The sequence below is a fragment of the Cyprinodon tularosa genome, unplaced genomic scaffold (genome assembly GCF_016077235.1).
Source record: "Cyprinodon tularosa strain WSP-4 unplaced genomic scaffold, ASM1607723v1 ctg9, whole genome shotgun sequence".
NCBI lineage: Eukaryota > Metazoa > Chordata > Actinopteri > Cyprinodontiformes > Cyprinodontidae > Cyprinodon > Cyprinodon tularosa.
In genome coordinates this window covers 1,170,029-1,190,550 of record NW_024039673.1, presented here as the reverse complement: position 1 = coordinate 1,190,550, position 20,522 = coordinate 1,170,029, and the positions used below count along the sequence as shown (strand labels likewise).

General features: G+C 37.3%; 2 long non-coding RNA genes across 2 annotated transcripts; one reads left to right on the top strand and one right to left on the bottom strand.

Moving 5' to 3' along the window:
• The first annotated feature begins 1,983 nt into the window (after positions 1–1,983).
• Positions 1,984–2,356, top strand: LOC119775842. Its single transcript, XR_005279707.1, has 2 exons — positions 1,984–2,160; positions 2,235–2,356. It is a non-coding gene; the product is annotated as an uncharacterized LOC119775842 (long non-coding RNA).
• Positions 2,357–14,558: 12,202 nt separating this feature from the next.
• Positions 14,559–15,676, bottom strand: LOC119775844. The gene is made up of 3 exons (XR_005279709.1): positions 15,586–15,676; positions 14,834–14,961; positions 14,559–14,758 (listed from the first exon to the last, which is right to left on the bottom strand). It is a non-coding gene; the product is annotated as an uncharacterized LOC119775844 (long non-coding RNA).
• Positions 15,677–20,522: the final 4,846 nt, after the last annotated feature.

The window sequence follows — 20,522 nt, the reverse complement described above, 5'->3', positions numbered from 1 at the left end:
GGGTTAAAACTTACATGAGATGAATCATGATTTGCTCTCTGGAATGAGTACATGCAAACAAGAGCAAACTAATGTTGTCATAAAATTACCGGAACCAGAACACTGACTAAGACTGAATTCATACATGAAGCTTTTCCCCCTTTTCATTTGATGAGGTGAGCAAAAATAGGCTTCGACATAAGTGTACAAAGTAAAGAAATAAAGAAATTTCAGCTCAACATAAGCAACATTTAGTCACCAGTTTTGCGCCTGAATTGCACCTGATTCTGAAAACACCTTCCTGCAGCTGGCAAATGAAGGACGGGTACAAAATCCAATGCAGTTAAATAGGGGTTAATTAGACTGATAATGCTGCTCGGCAACCATTCTGTGGAGTCTGAATAGATGCACATACAAAAGACACATTTAAGCTAAGGAGCTGAATTGAGTCATTGAGCTGCCTTAAAGCTAAGACCATGCAGCAAACAGAAAAAGATTATTGTAAATAAGCTTAAAACAACAACACTATAAATTACTTGATGTGCAAGAAAACCAATCTACACTTCTATGTGAATATGATGCACTTATGATGTGGAAAGATGGAAAGGTTTAGCTTGGGACCTGCTTTATCTCACTTAAATTGAGATACTAGAGTGAATGTTAATATGAGCAAGCAGGATAAAATAGGTGCTTTGAATTTTTTTCTTTCTTCTTTTAGATTTGGGGGTCAAATCTATGTTACAGAAAAGAGATTTGGAGGTTGTGTGGATGAACAGAAGCCTTACAGGCTCTTTTGATAATTTACGTCTATAAACATGCCACAAAAGTTAAGTTGAGTCATTTGGTTTTTTTTTTGAAACAATGTGTATTACTATAGGGTATGCTGGCCTGACGAGCTATGCTGAGCTGACACTTATAATGTCAAACTAGCATACGCATTTCCAAATGTGTATGTAAATCTCACGTTGTGCACATGCGTATAATTATGGGTATGCTGGCCTGACACGGTATGCGTGCTGACAGAACACCGGCAGGTTGCCAACGTGGCCACATAGACAGTCCCAGACCCTGATGTTTCGGTGGTAAGAGGACAGGCAGGAGATTACAGCCGAGTAGGCAAATGTAGGCAGGATGCTCCAGAGGGCAAAGCCAAAGCTGATGTTGATGACGGGTTGGCTTTCAGAGCCAGGAGGTCAGAGATCAGGTGTGGTACCAAAGGAGAATCCAGGACGGAGTCGGGTCACAGTTCCAGGTTTGGCACACAAGCAGGCAGAGATCAGGTAGGAGTCAGAAGACAGGTCAGGAAAAATTATCAGATGGAAAAAGGCAGGCACAGAGGTCAAGAGGGAGAGCAGGTCAGGATCAGGTAGTCAAATAGAGTAACGCTAGAATAAGCCTCACCAACTGCTTGAAATAATCTGGCACTGATGACTGGTCTGAAGGCTGGTTATACAGTGACTGATGCAGTTGGATCAGATGAGGGGGTAATGAGAACCTGCTTCAAAAGACCAATCACATACAAGAAGGGCCCCGACAGTCCAGAAGAACTAGGGACAGCTAGTTGATTTGCCTCTGACTTGGAATTTGTGCAGGAGGATGGACCTCTATGCTTAAATACATCAGCGCTCCAACTAGAGATTGCTCTGGTACGAGCCAACAGAATTGACAAAGACTCCTAGAAATGTGTAGAAATGTCTTTAAAAAAAACTGAGCAAAATTCTGGTTGCCTTTCAATTGACATGATCTCAGCCCTGGTAGCTTATCTGATTACTCACTTTATTCACCTGCTGTACCCTCCCTGCTCTTTAATTATCATTTATCTTATTCTGCTGCTTCCTCTGCTATATATACGGTTGAGCCCAGCTATCGGGGCCAGATCATTATTTGTGTTTTCTTAGTTAATTCATGTCAGTTATTCATGTTTGTTCCATGAGTTTTAGTTAAGTTTCTGGTTCATGCCCTGACTCTGGATTGAGAGGGTTTAATGTTTATGTCCAGTCTCCTGGTTGTGTCCCGGCTCTTCTCCGCTGAGCGCTCAGGGTTTTGGCTCGGCGTGTGTGGGCAGCGCAGGTTCTGGTCCTTCTCCGCAGAGCCCTCAGGGTTTTGGCTTGGAACACGGGGGAGGTCAGCTCAGCTGGATTGCACCTCTTTAAAGGAAGATGGACTGAACTGTTAAACCAGGTAAGTGTATTACTCGGATAATCATCTCCTGTCAGATGACCGTGGTCACTTACCTGTGTTTCCCTCACATCCAGAATGCTAGTGATGGGTTGCGCTCCACCCCCCTGCAGCTGCTGCGGTCCGATTATCCTCAGCAGCCCGTGTTTTTGTAATGTTTTATTTTCTGTCATTAAACATTTTGGATCTTCCCACTGTCTGACTCGCCCTGAATACTGGGTCTGTCTGTCCAGTTTATGACACCAATTTAAGCCTGTTTGTCGTGACTTAGAATTTACACAGCTGAGTTATTGATTACCAACCAAAGGAAACTCTCTCTGTTTCTTCAAGAGTTAACCAAAAAGGGGGTGATCGGGCTCTGAGTTATAAATTGTTCACTGTTATAAATAGTCACAGACAACCACAGTAAAACTATTAGTATCTTTATTCCCTAATAAACCTTATTGCAAACTGATTGTCTCTAATAACTATGCAAACACTAAACACTACTGAAAATAAGCAGAAGGTAAATGAAACGCTAATAAAACAGGGATCTGAGAGGCCTTTGAAAGGGTCTCTATGGAATATTCATGTTTTAAGGCTTGATGTAGTAATGCATTAAGGGGTGTCTTTTAAAATAGCAGCAGATGAATGTAGATAACAACTGATGCAGATAACTTAAAGGAAATAAAAACAGTGAAACTCCATTAGGAGACATGAGGATATGTGATCCTATACAAGCCAAAGACCAGAATCTGCAAACCGATCAAAGGCTAAATGTGAGCTTGTTACGTCTCAGAACTAGCGGTGATTGATATATAGAATATACCCGGTGTATCTCAGATTTCCTCACGAACAATAGTTAACATGACTATTGCAACCATCAAGTACAAATTCACTTGACGACATTAAGCCGTCTTCATCTATTTCACTGAGAGTGTTATTTTTCCCAAACACTTTGAATGCATCATAAAAATCTCCTCTAAACAGAATCATTTTTTGCACTGTGCGAGCACAACAGCAACCGGAAAACATACTATGGCGACAGCAAGTTGTTTCGGTTGAGCAATATATGGCAGGGGTTTGGATTTCACGCCAAGGACATCAAACAAAAGGCGATAATTTCTAAGACATGCAGCAAAACCATTCCTGCAAAAGGTAGCAGGTGTCAGGTCTGGCAAAGAAGCAGCCTAAGTAACAAAAACAAACTTTAGTTCACTAAAAGTTTAAACACTGATATAACATTAATATTTATATCTACTCATATGCCCATCACATTTTATTACCAAAATGACCAAAGAGTCCCTACTAAAGGTTATGGATTTCTGATTAAGCAAAGCGAGTCCCTACTAAAGGTTATGGATTTCTGATTGAGCAAAGCATTTGATAATATATTATTCTACCAAAAGATTTCTTTCTTTACCTCTAGAATTTGCATTGTGAATTTGTTTGAAAACATTACGGTTACTCTAGATAAGTGAAAAACTTAAAATTTTCAATTTAAACGTTGCTTCTTAAACATGGTGAAATGTAATATCATAGCAAGATTTTATTAATTATGGTTTTTCAATCATTATTAATAATTTGTTCTTTATGTGTACATCGCAGCTTAGCTTTTATTGAGTTCCACTAGTTTAGTTAAGAGTTTTTTTTTTAAATAGAAATCAATTTGACTTGGAGTTGAATGTAAAAAAAAAAAATGATAATTATCTTTTGAATGGCAGTTGTAGTAAGTTTATGTATATGATGTCTTAACACACAGCTAATTGGGCATGTGTTCACTGAACAATATATGACATTCTGAATATTTTTTGATTATATTACATATTTGCTGCTCCCTCTGGGGTGGGCAATGAATGTCTTATCACTGCACAGCAAGGGGCTACTTCATTTCACATGGATACAGATTGTTGTCAAAACCCCAAAAAATTCTAAACAATTCTTAAATATTAAAACTCTAATGTCATCAAATAAAATAAATTAAATAAAAGCTCTCATTCTCTCTGACACCTACTGTGTTGAGCTTTAAATTCACAGCACCTTTGTGTGTCTAAACCTCTTTCATTAAGTCTACTATTTTATAAAAAAAATAAAAATATGATCCCTTAGTAATGTTCCTGACAAGATTTGTGACTTTGAAAGGTTTGCACAAAGGAACCTCAATGCTGTCATGTATTAATTTGTCAATTTGTGAAATGAATAGTAATCATTGAAAAGTGAAATATAAATAGAGCTGCAAATTCATTATTTATGTAGATTGTAAAAAAAATATCTGGCAATTATGCAAAAAACATTTTTTTTTAATTGATATTATTTGTGAGAATTTAATTGAATTAAAACAACTGGATCTTGAATAAATCTGCATATGGTTTCTGGAAGAACAAACAGACTAATTATGCCTCAAAGTCATTGAATCAGATCACCGACAAGCTGTTATTGGTTTTAGTAGAAATGGTCTGGTTGATTTTATGTTTAAATTTAGCCTTGAAAAAAGAAAATTAAAGTTTGCAATTCAAACCTTTTTTTTTCCGTTATTAATTATTTACAGATTAATAAGTAACAATCAAGGCTGGTGCCAGGGTATTAGAATTAGCACATTTCTTTCAAGGGTGTCTTACACTATTTTTATCATTCCCACAATAAAAAAGTCTCTGCATGTGAATGTCATATACATCCAGCAAAAAATTATCAAAAAAAAAAAAAAAAGAAATTGCTTCTCATTCTTTTGGCTCTGAGCTTAATATTCGTGAGGCAGGATCTGCAGCATGAGTCAACACTCAGAGCAGGAGAGAATGCGATTCTTCTGTCTCAAGCCATCTACTCACTCCTCCACTTGTTTTTGTTCACTAAATCTTTCACTCAGTTTGGGTTTGGAAGAAAATAAGGATCAGTGCCATACTAAATTATGGTTATACGCTAAAATCTTCCATCAGACCCAGAGAGAAAAGGTGGTAGTGATCAATAACTAATTACCAGCAGGATAATCAATAAACCAGACTTTGTGAATGAAGAGGAGGCACTCATGCTGCTACAGCTTGTAAATAAGCTCCTCACTTCTAAAATAAACTGTTCCAAAATGTCAGAGAGGTGTCTCACATTTTCGAGTTTCTAAATGTTTACAGTAATAAAATGCTTTTTATTCGAATCATACATATATATGTCAGTGAATAAATATCCTAGATGTAAATCAATGTGTGAGCAGAAGAGCTTTCATGGAGTTTCACCGTGTAACATTTTACAGGGAAGGAAGCTCATGAAATAGAAAAGCACAAAACAGAAGGAGCATTTCAGGCAAAAGATCAAGGGGCAAGTGGAATAACAAAACAATGCAGGCTTACAAGTAAACTTTAGACCAAAACAAAAATATTAAATACACTTTTAAATATCATCCGCACTGTTTTGCAAAGTTGATATAGCTCCAAAAGTTGATATAGCAAAAAAGGTTTTTTTCAAGTGCCCTAGGCTGCAGCTTACTCAAAACCCAGTGTCTGGCAGCCTATCCTTTCATGGCTGAGAACAGTGACTATAATTTCTGCTATACTGATCTCTGTGCCTTACTTATTGAGCTGATAAAGCTAAACTAAAATGCTGCAGTAGCTGACAAGTGCATTCATTCCCCTCTGAACTTATTTTGCTGTTTTGCAATAAAAGACTACCATGTGTTGAATTTGAAATGTGACAGATAAATAAGCACAAACCTCATAAGTGGACTTAAACATTTTAAAATCCTCCTGTCTATCTGTTGCAGGATTAAAAAAAATGTTTTAAATAAACATTAAATGTGTGCTATACATATTCATTCTACCTATCTGAACTTAAAAAAAATAAATAAATAAATAAAGCCAAGATTCTTTGGTATGCCTTTAATGGGTTTGCACATATGGAGCATTTAAATCGGTTCTTTGCACAGGATTTTAAATAATTAACAACTTTTGATCTGAAGCATGCAATCAAAGCACAAAGATGTATATTTAGGATAGCTGTCCAATTGAAAGTGAACTTCTGCCCAAATTTTAAGTCATTTGCAGCTTCTAACATCTCCTCTGCCAGGATTGTCCTACATTTTGTTCAATTATATTTTAATCTCTGAACAGCTTCTCATTTCTGCAGAAAGAATGATCCCCTCACAATGATACTGCAAGGACCTTAAAGTATTAATGATGTGTTCTGGTTTATGTGCAGAGCCAGGATTATTACTTAAAAGAGTATTTGATATGGACAAACCCCTCTTCTTGTTTATGTTTATTGCATCTTCTATATGGCGTGTGGCAAACTGAGGCAAACTGCAAACACCACATTTTTAGACACTTTTCTCTTAAGGCAATATATGTGAAGAGCACGACTGGTACTTGTCCTTTAGAAGAAATCTCCTATCTAAGCTGTGGATCACTGTCGCTCCGCCAGAGTTACTATCACTGCAAAACCGAGCCCCTTGACAGAATTATCTGAATGAAGTATTGTCTCAGGTGTGCCATAGTCTTCAGTTTTTAACAACACTTTGTTTAATCCATCAACTTAAAGTCAAAGACATTGAATTTAACCTAACTCACCTATCAAGTTCCCTTTAAATCTTATTCTCAATTTACTAAGTAACATCTATAAGTTTTTAATTGCACTGGTTTCATTGACAGGTTATCATATTAACTTTATTTGTAAAGATCTAAGGTAATCATAGTGCTTTTATCATAATTATATATAAATTTTTGCCATAAGACATCCAATCCCAATACACATTTGTTTGTAGTTGTTAAAGGACAAATGGTGAAACAGGTGAAGTAGTATAAAATGTACTGTAAGCAACAAGTGAGAAGCAACCCTTACAGCCAGGTAAGCAAAAACGTCGCCACTCCATCTGCGGTAAAAAAAAACGTGTTATTCACAAACGTGTTTCCTGTTGAGCCATCATGTAGTACAAGCTTTGTTCTGCTCTGTCATAGTAACACTTCATACTTCACATGCTGTGGCGTTCTGCTCACCCTCTTTCTATCTAAAACTCTCCCAATGGATGGAGCAGCTTTTATACCTTCTCAAATTTAAACACTTAAAATTTTTGGCACACCACTCTCTGCCTGATTGAACTTTAAAGGAATTTAATCAGTTAATCAAACATTTAATTAATATTTTGTCTTTCATCTGCTGGGTATATAGTCAGGGGGTCTTGTTCGAAAGACTGAAGAATGTCTTGTCACACCTTAAGGTCCTTTTTACAATTTAACTGTTACTGTTTGCCTCATTTGGAGGGAAAGAGAAATAGAGGATGGAAAAAACAGAGAAATTTACAATGACATGCAGCCGATGATGTGGTGTAGGGGGAGTGACACTAAATGGGTCCTCCTACCAACCCAATTGTATTCCTGAAAACTCCCCCATCCCAATTCCTCACAAAAAACCACGCAAACGTAAAATACGTTCCACCAACCATCATGGGCGGCGTGTACCGTGACGTCACACTGCAGTTCTTCTCGCACCCCACTGGATGACACTGGCAAGTCACCACTTACTCACGGCGAGCAGTCACTCTTCAATGGCGAATCTAGCAACGTGCACTCCCCCCTGCGTTAGTGTGATTTGGGTGGGGTTTGTGCTGGATGGGTGTGATTTTTAGTTTTTTTTTGAGGAATATGGGTTTTCTCTGAGAGGGGTGGAAAAGCTGGAGATGCTTTAGTTGGCAGGGGGTGTGGGGTGGATGAAAAAAAATTGCAAATGAGAGGAAATTGTTTTGAGTCAGAGCAGATTTGGCGGAGAGAGATAAGGGCTGATGACAACGGTTGTGGTGTGATTAGGATTAGGGGAGTAGAGGGTTGTGGGGATGAAGGGGGGCAGGGATGGGATGTGTCTGTGTGCACAGGGGAAGCTTTTCTTTTTTTTGTGTGGTGGTGGGTTTATCTTTCTCCCTCAGATACAAAATTCTTTCTGACTACTAGAGAAGGGAATGGAGGAAAAAGATAAGGTGATAGCATGTTTAGACAGTGGCCGGAGAATGAGCACACAGCGAGATGCCACACAGAAAGATGGACTGAGTTGGAGCAAGAAAAGAAAGAATGGATGGTACAAAGTAACTGAAGATTTAAGGCTACCGAGAAGAGAAAGGAGGTGGTAGGCATTAGAGAATACCCAACTAAAAGAGCAGCAGAGTAATTTTTGTCGTCCTCTTCCCAACACCTTCCCCACCCATTAGGTTGGTGATAGTAGCCTTGCCGGTGAGAGTTTTAGAGGTTTCGGAATGAACAATGACGCAGAGAGACCTGTCGTGCCTGCTCCAGCTGATAGCGACAACGATGATGATGCCCCCGGAAAGATAACATAAAAAAATCCCCCCAAAATCTGCCTCTCGCAGAGTGCTAAAACCAGACGGCACGTGAAAAGGAACGTCACAGGCCGTCACGCACGGCACGCGCCGGATACATACTCTATCTCAAGTCGGCAGTGTGCGTGTGTGTGTGTCTGTGAGGGGTTGTTAGAGCAAGCCGGCAAGACACAAAGAGAAGATAGAGGTGGGTACATGGAGGTAAAAAAAGACAGCATAAAATTCAGCTGCATATACTTGACATTCGCGTGTCTATGACCTGAGAGTGAAAAACAAAATCAGAGCATTTAAAGCTGCGCCTCTTGTATGAGGGGCAATCTTGTGTAATTTTCTTTTGTCATACAGAAAAAAAAAATCTAAGGCAGCCACTAACAAGAACCCTACTGAGAGTCATTATTTTGAAAAGTGGTAAAAAAAAAGCCTCAGTTAAGTAGTGGGAGGCGTATGTAGGGGGAGGGGTCTGTCTGCCTAACATATTTTGTGACGATATTTTCTATTTCAATCGACACAAAGTGTCAAGCATTTCACTTGACTCTTGGACTTTGTCAAAGAACCCAGTAATTGAAGCATGGACATGTCTTCAAAAAATAAGTGACAGCCTTGATGAAAACTAATTCAACCATGACTAAAGCAGGCGAGAATTTGCTCTTTTCATGGTGTGATTTATGAGTGGTGAGTCTGGTGAGTCATATAGAAATTATCTGAAACAGTAGCAGCAATGCTGAAAATTGTAAAAAGTAGAGGCTATAAATACATGCCTTATAATTTAGGAATGTTCGTAATCTTTTATGAAGAAAAACAAAACAAAAAAAACAAACACAAAAAACAATATGCTGTCACGACATGTGACGGTGAAGGAGCCTCTCTCTATAATTAGGTTGGACGATGCCTTAATCAATTTCGTGTCTGACCTGCTAAAGCGGGCACTACAAGAACACATTATTATTGCACTGTTGATTTAACAGCGCTGTCCTAATGCCATGGATGAGCCCTCTCTCAAATGCCACCAGCCCTTATTTGTCTCCAGTGAGTCATCCAGTGTCCAAAACAGTGCGACACCGTGCTGCTCAGTTCCTCATGACACACTGTCCTTTCCGTAACACCTCTGACGATGCACAGAGTCGGTTTCCCGGCAGTAAACACAAACAGACAGCGCCAATGGAGACTACCCGCTGTGGGAAGATAAAGGCAACAAAGGCTAAAATGGAAAATAAATTCTAAAATCGGAAGCAAACAGGTTTTTGTGGACATCTTGAATAACTCGGTGAAAAGCATTTTATTAAGCTCTTTAATGTGTGTTTTTGTTTGTTGAGGGTTCAGTGGGGTTGGTGAGGAGGGGTGTAAGGGGTTTGATGACAAATTCATGGTTGGAAGTCACTCCATGCTTTGTTGGCTCACAGGCTGAAGAGGCTCATTGAATGTGGCAGCTGGTTGACCTTGGAGGCAAGACAGATCTCTTTCTCTCACTTTCAGCTTCACCCTCCGGAGCTTTATTTTATCTGAAAAAAATCTCATGTGTGGATGGGAAGTGGAAGCTATCGACTCTGACATGACAGCAGTGAGAAGAGAGCAGGCGACTGGACGTCACATTCTCAAACATCAGTACATTTAAATGACCAAAGAAGCTCTCAGCCTTTTGAATCAATCCACTGACTCTATGATGTGTGGTGAAAGCACACTATGTCTTGCTTTGTAAACAGATTAAAAGCAAAAACAAATTGTGATAGTAATTTGCATAATCTGCAACTCAGCTTAGTTCCTTTGGTTTTTGAGTAAATACAATTACATTTAAAAAAACCTGTACATAGAATTGATCACTTGGAGCATGCATGTGCGCAAACTGAGTTAGAAAAAGCAACTTTCTACATTAAACTTTTAAAATCTGTTAACTTTAGGTACATTATGTCTTTATAGCATTTCTTTCGTTTTAAGTAGGATTCAAAAGAGAAAAGGTCCATAATTTAAATAACTGAAGCTTTAGGATTTAAAAACAATACATCCATATTTTCATGTAATGAATCAATACCTTATGTGGCAAAGTTGACCTTGAGCTCTTCCATCAAAGGAAATCTATCTATCTATCTATCTATCTATCTATCTATCTATCTATCTATCTATCTATCTATCTATCTATCTATCTATCTATCTATCTATCTATCTATCTATCTATCTATCTATCTATCTATCTATCTATCTATCTATCTATCTATCTATCTATCTATCTATCTATCTATCTATCTATCTATCTATCTATCTATCTATCTATCTATCTATCTATCTATCTATCTATCTATCTATCTATCTATCTATCTATCTATCTATCTATCTATCTATCTATCTATCTCTGAGAATAGTCTTAAATGTGGGCCAAACAGAGGAAAACTTTGAGGTATGTCAAATCATTTAGTATCATAGAATAACAAGCGCTGTTGATCTTCACAAAGAATAAAATCTAAAAAAGAATACAAAAACTTGTAAAGTCTAGTGGATCTATCCCATGAAATATACCTGAAAATGTCCTTAAAGCAATTTAGCGAACAGTACTAAAACAGGCTCAACAGAAATGGTCCAGTGATTTGTTCCATTGTGGATGTTTGCTTGAGTCTCCCACATGGTGCTCAACTGCTGAAGGTTGCCATCAGAAAGTGTAAAAACCTCATAGAAGCAGCTCATGTGGTGATGACAAAGACATCTATGCAGGAACATTCTCAACCAGTCTCCCGTTGCTTTCTTAACAATGCAAAGTTTCAAACCCAGTAAGTGGCAGGGAAATATTAATAATCAGAATGTCTGTCAATGACATTGTTGCCCTGGCTACACAGTTGAAAAAGGCTAATTGCTTCTCTGCAGTCTCTCTCACCTGAATGTTCCTAGTCTCCTGAAACTTGCATAAATAACTTAACTAACATTTCCCTAAATGAAATGCTTCATAAGATGCAGCTGTGATTGCATTCACACAGGAGGGAGCGAGGGAGGCAGCAGGCAATAGCAACACAAGAGCGTTTCCCACTCAAATTATTTTTCCTGCTGCTGTTAGAGACGCAGCGCAAGCAACTATTAATACAAATAGGCTGAATTAGTCTCTATTCTCATTCAGGAATCTGGAAATGGGTGGATGGGGAGGGAGTGGGGCGGTGTGGGGGGGGGGGGGGGGGGGCGTGGGGGGGGGGGGGGGGGTTTGGGGGGGTTAGTGATGAGGCATGAAAAGAGCGAGATGAAGGGTGGGGTAGGTAGAGGGGTAGAAAGAGGTGGTAGTTAAATGCAGGGAGAGTTCAGATAAGTAATGTTTAATGTCTTGCTGTTTTGTATCTGTTAAACAAAGACAACCTGAGACATTAATGCAAAATATATACATATAAAATGAATAACCGTATCTCTTAAACCCTTCTATTCTTTAGTTTCAATGTATATTGTTAGTTTTTTCCTTGCTTTTTCCCCCCACCAAAACGTACGCTTAGGAGCTTAAAATGGTAGCTACAAACCAGGCGATGACATCAAGCAGCTAATAATGTAAGAGATCTTCTCCAAGTCACAGGGTAGGCTTTCATTTGAGCAGCATCTTGCTGCTGCCTGTGTAGCGTATGGTGTTGGGGTAAGAATATGAGCGATTTAATCCATGTCTATTGTTAAGGATTAAATTAAGCAACTCTTGTGTCACTCTGTTAAATTAAAGGCTGCTGGAAAGACTGACAATTTGGAAACACTGAGAAAGTTTTTATATTTTAAATCATGCTTGTGCCAGCACTCCTAAATTGTGTCCTAAATTGAAAACAGAAAAGGTGATAGTTTGGGAGATGAGATACAAGTTTTTACAGAGAAAATGCAGAAACATCTTGCTCCTACCAATCATAAAGTTCAGTTTGCCATCTGAGGAAACAAGAGCAATACTTTACAGCATCTTCTGAGCCTGGACGACATTTAATCCCACATTTGTATTTTAAAATGTCTTTACTGAATTGAATAATTATAATTTTACACTGAGCACACATATCGTGATTTGTGAAAGCTGTATTATAGTTGTGACAATAAAAACATTTTCCTTAGCCAGTTCTTAAAGAGTCTCTTTTTTGTGAACTCAATAGTGTGCATTATCTTTTCCCATGAAATAGATGAATAAATTGACACCTTGTATTTTATGTTTAATCCGGATGAATTAAAGATTTATTGCGATTTGTTTCGGCTACTGAAAAGAAATGAATGTCCTCATTTTATTGTTACTCATTTATAAACTAAAGGACATTAAGTAAATCAAGCTAATAATCAGCTGTACTTCGAAAACTTTTTTCAGGATTAGATCTGTGGTCTGTGTACTTTTTCTGAAAACCAAATGGAAATATGGAAATTTTTTTCAGCCATCTAAAATTATTGCAACGGGCTAAACATTCAAAATGCTGACTACTGATATCAGAAGAGATATTAAAAACAAATTGCTCCATTGCTCTACGGTATGTGTAAAAGTACATATAGAAAATAGAGCTTCACCAACTTTGTGGATTATTTAAGGCTAACTTAAAGATCAGTAAAATTGTGGCTATAAATATATATATATATATATATATATATATATATATATATATATATATATATATATATATATATATATATATATATATATATATATATATATATATATATATATATATATATATATATTGCTTTATCTCATCTCATTAACTAGATGCACTGTTAAAAGGAACCAGAGCAATTGGTGTTCAGATATAATGGAAATATATGAATAAACAATGTATTCACTGTAATATACCTTATTTTCTCATTTTAAATTCTCCTTTAACTCTTCAAAGCATTGCTTTAAATGAATAGAATAGAATTAAACTTTATTGTCATTTCACTTTCACAACTACAACGCAACTAAGTGTAGTTTGCATCTATCCAGAAGTGCTATAGAGGATATAAATATTCATTTAGATGTGCACAGAAACTATTTATGTGCTTACTATGAATGGTATGTATAAACAGAGAGTAATTGTAATATGAAAACTATATACAGATTATACTGGAAAATTACGATAAATATATATATATTTATCGTAAAAATAATGACAGATAAATAATGACAGATAATTGCAGATTTTCAGATTATATACTGTACAGCTATAGTTGAGAAGTACGTGTAAGTGGTATTGGATCTGTGTTCTGTTCATTATTAAAACCACAACTCATGAACTAGTGAACCTTGGATTCACCACTTTTATATAGATCTCGTGTTATTATGCCGTCATTATGTGTTTAAGGCAAGTATCCATTCAATGACATTTAAGTCTCTAACCCGGAGGTCTTCAACAGGGGGTCCACGACCCCTAGGAGGTCCACGGAAGTGCTGCAATGGGGTCGCAAAAGCTTTGGTTGATTAGACTTTTTTTTATATTCCCCCCTGCAATTTTTTCCAATAATAAATGGAGATAAATGGAGGCAGAAGGTGTCTTTCAGTTATCAACAAACACATTCAGCAACACACAGGAGCTCTTTCAAGCTGGGCACCGTTTCTTTCACAACACCTGTCCATTCAACAAGGAATCTGAATCAGAAATACTTTAATAATCCCAGGGTGAAATTACTCCATCTGTAATAGAGTGACTATAGGACCAGTTTGATATAACAAAATTTCATACAACATATATAATTAGGGGGTCCCCGCTACATCTCGCCATCAGTTTGGGGGTTCTTCGCCTGGAAAACTTTGAAGACCCCTGTTCTACCCTATAAGAAGAACAATAGAAAGGATGGAGAGGAAAGTTAGTACACATAATGCAATAACTGATTTCACCCACACATTTTGCTTGTACTAAATGCTATGGGAGTAAATCACACAAATACAGATGTTTGGCTCTTTCATTAACGTTTTGTTTATAAGTTAATGATCTGGAAAACATCTCTGTTTTTATAGTGAGACTGTTAAAGGTCAAATCATCAGATAATCTTTTTTTTATTTCATCCGTTTTCTCCAATATCTGTTTCTGTTTGAGTGTGCTGCTCTTTCTGTGGATACAGTCCATGAGACAATGTTGCATTATAGCTACACAGCTGTGGCAGCTCTTTTGAGGGATTGTGTGGGTGCATATAAATTTGTGTGGGTGTGTGTGTTGCCTACAGGTGACTCATCGCACTGCAGATGACCACAATGTTTTTCTGCTGCCGCTCTTCCTACTTCTGCTTCACCGATGATTCCCTCTCTCTGCTTCTATTTTTCCCAGTTCTAAACCTCTCGCTATCCATTAGTGCTCTTCTGTAGGTGTGATGAGGATGCAGCTACAGAATACATGACGACTCGCTACATGTAAGTGTCCCTGGACACAGCTGAGACAAAAAGCAGACAAATGAAATGAAATGAAATATTTGAATCCTATTTTTATAACTTAAAATGATTATTACCTCTTTGACACAAAGTGAGGGGCTGTCCATGAGCTGCAAATGCTTCTGTCCAGGTGTAATGAGCCATAATGTCATTGCACGATCTGATTGGTGTGGTGAGCAGGACACAAAAGGGGTGGAACACAAGGCTGGTTACACAGAGAAAAAAAGAAAGAGAGAGCTAAACAATTATGATGATGAGGTGTGATGATGAGGATCACAAGTCGAAACAAAGGCAGTGAGGAGAATAAAAACGGGGGTGAGAATGCTAAGCCATTATCTACCTTCACTCTGCCTATAACTGCCATCACCCTTCTATTTAACCAATTCATCTCTCTCAGTTGCTCCCTCCCTTCCCATGTGTATTCTGTCCAGACTGATTCGGATATTAAATGTACTTTTTTTTTTTTTTTTTGAAAGACACGTTCCTGTGGGAGAACAAAAGCTGGTAAAGAACTTAAAAGGAGTTGATATAATCGAAGGGGATTCCTTACTTTGCTTAAAAAAATAAGCTTTTTCTTTATCAAAGTTTTTAATAAAAATATAGCATTTTTAAATGTATCCAGATGCCCATGAAGAAGCATTACTGTGCTGCTTTTCTGTTTAAGTTACTGAAATAAATGAACAATGATTTAAAAGACATCAAAACCTTCCTGCACTGAAAGGACAATAGTAGATTAGCTTAATCTTGGGAACTGCAAATCCATGCTGGATAAACCACCCACCCCCCCTACACACACCAACACACACACCCACACACACAGAGAATTTACATTGTAATTACCCTGGAGGCTCTCTTCGTGTCCCAGTGGGACATCAGGCTGAAGACAGCCTCTGAAGAGTCCCAGTTGTCCCATCGAGGAGATCATTAGCCTGGTTAGGGTAATCTGTAACATGCTGCATGGCTGGGTCAGTGTGTGTGCACATGCACCTGTGCTCGTGTGCCACTTGTGTGCTCATGCATTAAGTGGCTGTTAAATGGACTCCCCGGCCTTTGGCGTCTGCGGACATTAGCTACATTGGTGTGATCTGAAAAGTTATTTAGTGACAGCTGGGATTTCCCTCCCTCGGGATGTGGCCACTGACTACTCATGATAACGGACATAAATGAGAGGGGAAATAGGCGTTAAATTGAAAGACCTTGAAAACTGCTGGGGAACTCACCCCCCCCCCCCCGAAATTATTTTAAAACAACACATACAAATAAGAATAAGAAGAATAAGAATAATAAGAATATTACTGAAGATAACATATACATGACTCCCACTACATAAACATTTTCATATTCTACAGACTTTCAATGTTTTCTTAAATTAATATAATATTTTATGTTCGTAAAATATCAGTAAAAAGACAATAGAAAAAAATAGAAACAAATATGAGTTTATATAAATCTGCTAAACTACTTTAGAGTTTTATTTATCTTTTTTTTTTTTTCAAATGTATTTTCCACAATTAATTTCCCAAATACCAAAAATATAAATGGGGCCTCTTTGCAAAATTACCATCAAAGTAGATGCTTCATCACTCATTTTTGCACCTTAGGAGATTCTATATGAGGGGTTTACAGAGGAGCATTAATTTGGATTTAATGCTGAATTGTCAGTTCTGCCTTTAGATTCTATGAACTGGCCACTGTGACTCCTTCTCTCTCTCTCTCCCTCTTTATCTCTTTCTGCCTCTTCTTTCCTCTGCCAGTCTCCCCCACTCTCCAATGCTGTTGTTTGGAAAATTATCCACCCAGCACTCTGGGCTGGAAAATAGAGTGTAGTAAAAGGGCATGCAAGGCTGGGGGGAGCGCCAGAGAGGGCAACTGATTGGTTCTATTGTTTAAGAGTGACGCTTGGTACCTCTTAGGGTGTAATTGGTGCACATGGTGCGTAAATGTGTCTGGACATGAGAGGTGGGAAAACTAAGCGGAAGGTGGGCCTTTTGTCTGAATCATTCCAATGTATATATCCAAAGGTGGATGTGCAAAAAGAAATCACTTAAATATGTCTTCAGGTTTTTGTGTTTAGAAGAGCTTTATTTGCTGTTGCTAAAAAGGGAATATGCACTAAAGATAGCTAAAAGTTAAATAAAAAACAATACAAATGTATTTATATATTGCCTTTTTTAAATTGAAATTAATAAAAATTATCAAAAAAGTCATATCATCTTTTTAATTTATTTATCACTAAAGAAATCCTTTGATTTAAATAATTTGATCATTTTAAACAAATTTTTACTCTTAAAATCACTAATAGAGAATACATAAATATATATATACTAAACTGAATATAAAAATGAAACAGATGCTTCTATAAGGATCTTAATCTAAACTGAGTTTTATTAGCTTCAAATTAAGGATTGAAACAGCTTCTTTGAAATAACACTATAAGATATCAAATTATTTTAAAGACCCTGCATAGGATTTACAATAAACTTGTCCAGTTGTGATAAATTTCAGTTAGCCCTAATGAAAAAAGAACAGCAAAAAGGCCCTCAAGCATTGTTTCGAGTTTTGAGGTAGAAACAGATGATAATACCTAACAAGATTCATATTTTGAATTCAAAAGTTTAATATCTTCCTAAAGTATTCAAAAAATGAAAATAAAATAAAAAAGAAAATTAGATTTTGGAAAATGATAAAACTTAGAAATGGGAATTGTGTAAGAACCCTACATTAAATGTCTGTATAAATGTGATTTTCTGTTTTATTAACATACTTCGATTAAAATTGTAAGATTTTTTTTACAGTAGATTATATTAAAATGCTAAACTCTATCAGATTAACTCTGTTATTTTAAGCTCTGATGAACAGTATTGCTGACTGTTCTGGTGCTGCTACCTAATCTTTACTAATTAAACTTGGGGTGTTTTGGGATTCATATTGTATACTGTATAAATAGAATTTGGTATTTGCAAATTTTATAGTGTTATTTTATATATGTAGATGCTTCCAATCAATTTTCTATCAGCAATAACAAACTATGACATTTTAGATGCTTTTAATGTCTTACCTGTTTTTATCTGTATTGGAGATATTACAAACTTTGGTAAAAAAAAAAAAAAAAGACTGCAGTCACATTTTACAAGGTAAATGCTTTTTGATTTAACTGTTTAGGAATGTTAAAAAAAGAAAACTAAAAAAAGGTTTAAATTTTATCCATTAAAATAAAAATAAAAACTTTGGAAATTGGAAAAAAGAAGGATCTACAAGCTTACAGAAGACATTTTGCTAAAATAGATGTCTTCTCAACAGAAATCTCTGAAGTTTTAAATAAAAAAAGAAAAGAATACCACATTTAAATATAGGCAACACTGGTATTTCAAGGACCCTAAAACCATTTATCCATTTTCATTTTTGGGCTGTGCTATCTATTTTGTATTCAAGAAGCTTTTATTCCACTTCTTGCTCTTGTTTTTATCTGCATAAACACATTGCTTTTAAAAAAATTCAACTGACAGCAGATACTTAAGGTCCATTTAAAAGTATACAGAGGACATTTCAGTTCCACAGTGCATAAAAAAAAAATCTAGAATAAGGATTTTAACAATTCCTTAAAACAAAAGTAACCCCTCCTCGCTCGGATGTTGCATGTCTTTGTAGAAGCTATACAAGTGTGAATAATCAGATCAAACTAATGACAGGCGATGCAGAAATCCTGCTCCTTCCAGGATGACCTTTAACCAGCAGGATGACTTGTACGTCATGCCACGTAGGCTGGATTGTGAAAATTCTCCTGTTATAATCTGTGGAGAAGAGTTTGCCACACTGCGTCATCAAAGCGAGTCTTCCACGTCTCCCTTGTACGTCTCTGACTCTATTTCATATTCCAGTCACAAGCAATGTGGTGCAGCTGCTCATAGGATGCAATTTGGTATTATGGATTTTTTTTAACGTTTGGATGATAAGTTTTCGCCTCAAGGTCTGTCTGGGAAAAGGGGTAACTGAACCATAAAAATTAGCTTGAAACCAAAGGAATGCAAGGCAAAAAATATGAATATCATTTCGTTGCAGGTATTCCGAATATGCGCCAGAGATCTGTGAGTGCTCATCCGTCTATATGTGCCAATTAGTGAACTTGCAACACAATTCTTTGTGATATTATTCGATGCAAGTGTGTGTAGGTAGGTGTGTGTGTAAAGTGTGTCTAAATTGGAAGGCTGTAATTAAATGCGTAGACCTCTCCACTATCTCCTCCTCAAGCCAGCGCCAGTGACGCACAAACCGCAGCACAGCCATGAGTCATCAGGCCCCCAGGATCACCACCCCTCCTTCTATCTCTCTATCCCTTCCTCCATCCATCTCTACATAGCTCTCTATAACCCTCTCTGCCTCTCGCTACACATTCCCATGTCCCACTCTTTCAGAATCACCCATGAACACCACCACCCTCCCTCAGGAACATGCACGTTACAAGGAGTATGCTTTTTCTACCCCCCTCTTCCAGTACGCTCCTCGAGAATCGTGCTCAATTTCCACCTCAATTCGACACACTCCTGTTTATCTCCACACATCTGGCTATTGCTCTCCCACTTCACACGATCTGCTTTTACCCTCTTTATCTGCCCCCTGTTAACCTCTCCCTGCCCACCTATGAAGTGATGAGTTAGTATGTTTGGGGCACACTCTTGGCCAGTGTTGGAGACAGGAGCGAGTTTTTAGTTTTTATTTAAAGGGGACAAATTGAGGGAAGAGATAAAAAAATTGGGAATGATGAGATGATGTGGCAAGCAAAAAGAGAAGAAGTGATGGTGCGAAGACTATAGAGGAGGTTGTGAACAAGTGAGAGGAAATGAGAGGGAGAGAGAGCATGGTTTTAGGCATTTGCCACCTGGTGTCCTGAATCACTATCTGACTCATGCTAATCTCTTGTCTTCCCAACCAGACGCATACAAAAAGACACGTTGACATAAAAAAATAAAAAATAAAAAACATCAAGAAAAGTTAGATCATTAAACTCAGTTGTCAGAAAAAGAAGAATTTGCTCAAAATGGAGAGCTGATGATCCCTTAACTATCTTGCCAAATCTGTAATGTGGATTAAGAGGGGAAAAGGAGAATGCTTCAGTTCTTTTCCTTTGAGTGTTTATGATATGACAAGGAATGGAAGGCACATTAGATTTATGACTCATAAATGTGTGCTCCACCAACGCCCTGCAGAGAGGGCATCCATCCACCGCAACTACAGGGGGATAAAAAAAAAAAAAAAAAGTCAATTTCGTGCTTTAGTTGGTGTGGTTATCCAATTAGTTACACAAAACATGTGGCTAAGCGGATGTATGCTAGTATGCTTCTGTTCCCGATAGATGTTTTATTCCCAATGGAACCTTTTTTATATATATGTGTAGCAAAGCTGTCTGATGAAATACTATATTCAGAGTGCAATAGTTTTTGTATTGGGCATTAGTGACAGACGAGATCAGGCGCAATTATCCTCTGATCGAGGACTTCTGCACACGAATGGCATCAGCTGTTTGTTCATTAATAAAGCCACAATGCTTCTTTATACATGGGTAACCCAAATTTGGAGTGTTGTTTTTATCTGGTTCCAACATACACTCAACAACAGCACATCCTGAACAATTCTTGTAAAACGATCATAAGTCTCAGGTTAAGATTATACTGTATATAGATACAACACAGAACAGATTATGACCAGCTGATACCTCCAAATTGGAGCTTTAACTTTTGAAATTATTAAGAAAATTCATTTAATTTTCTT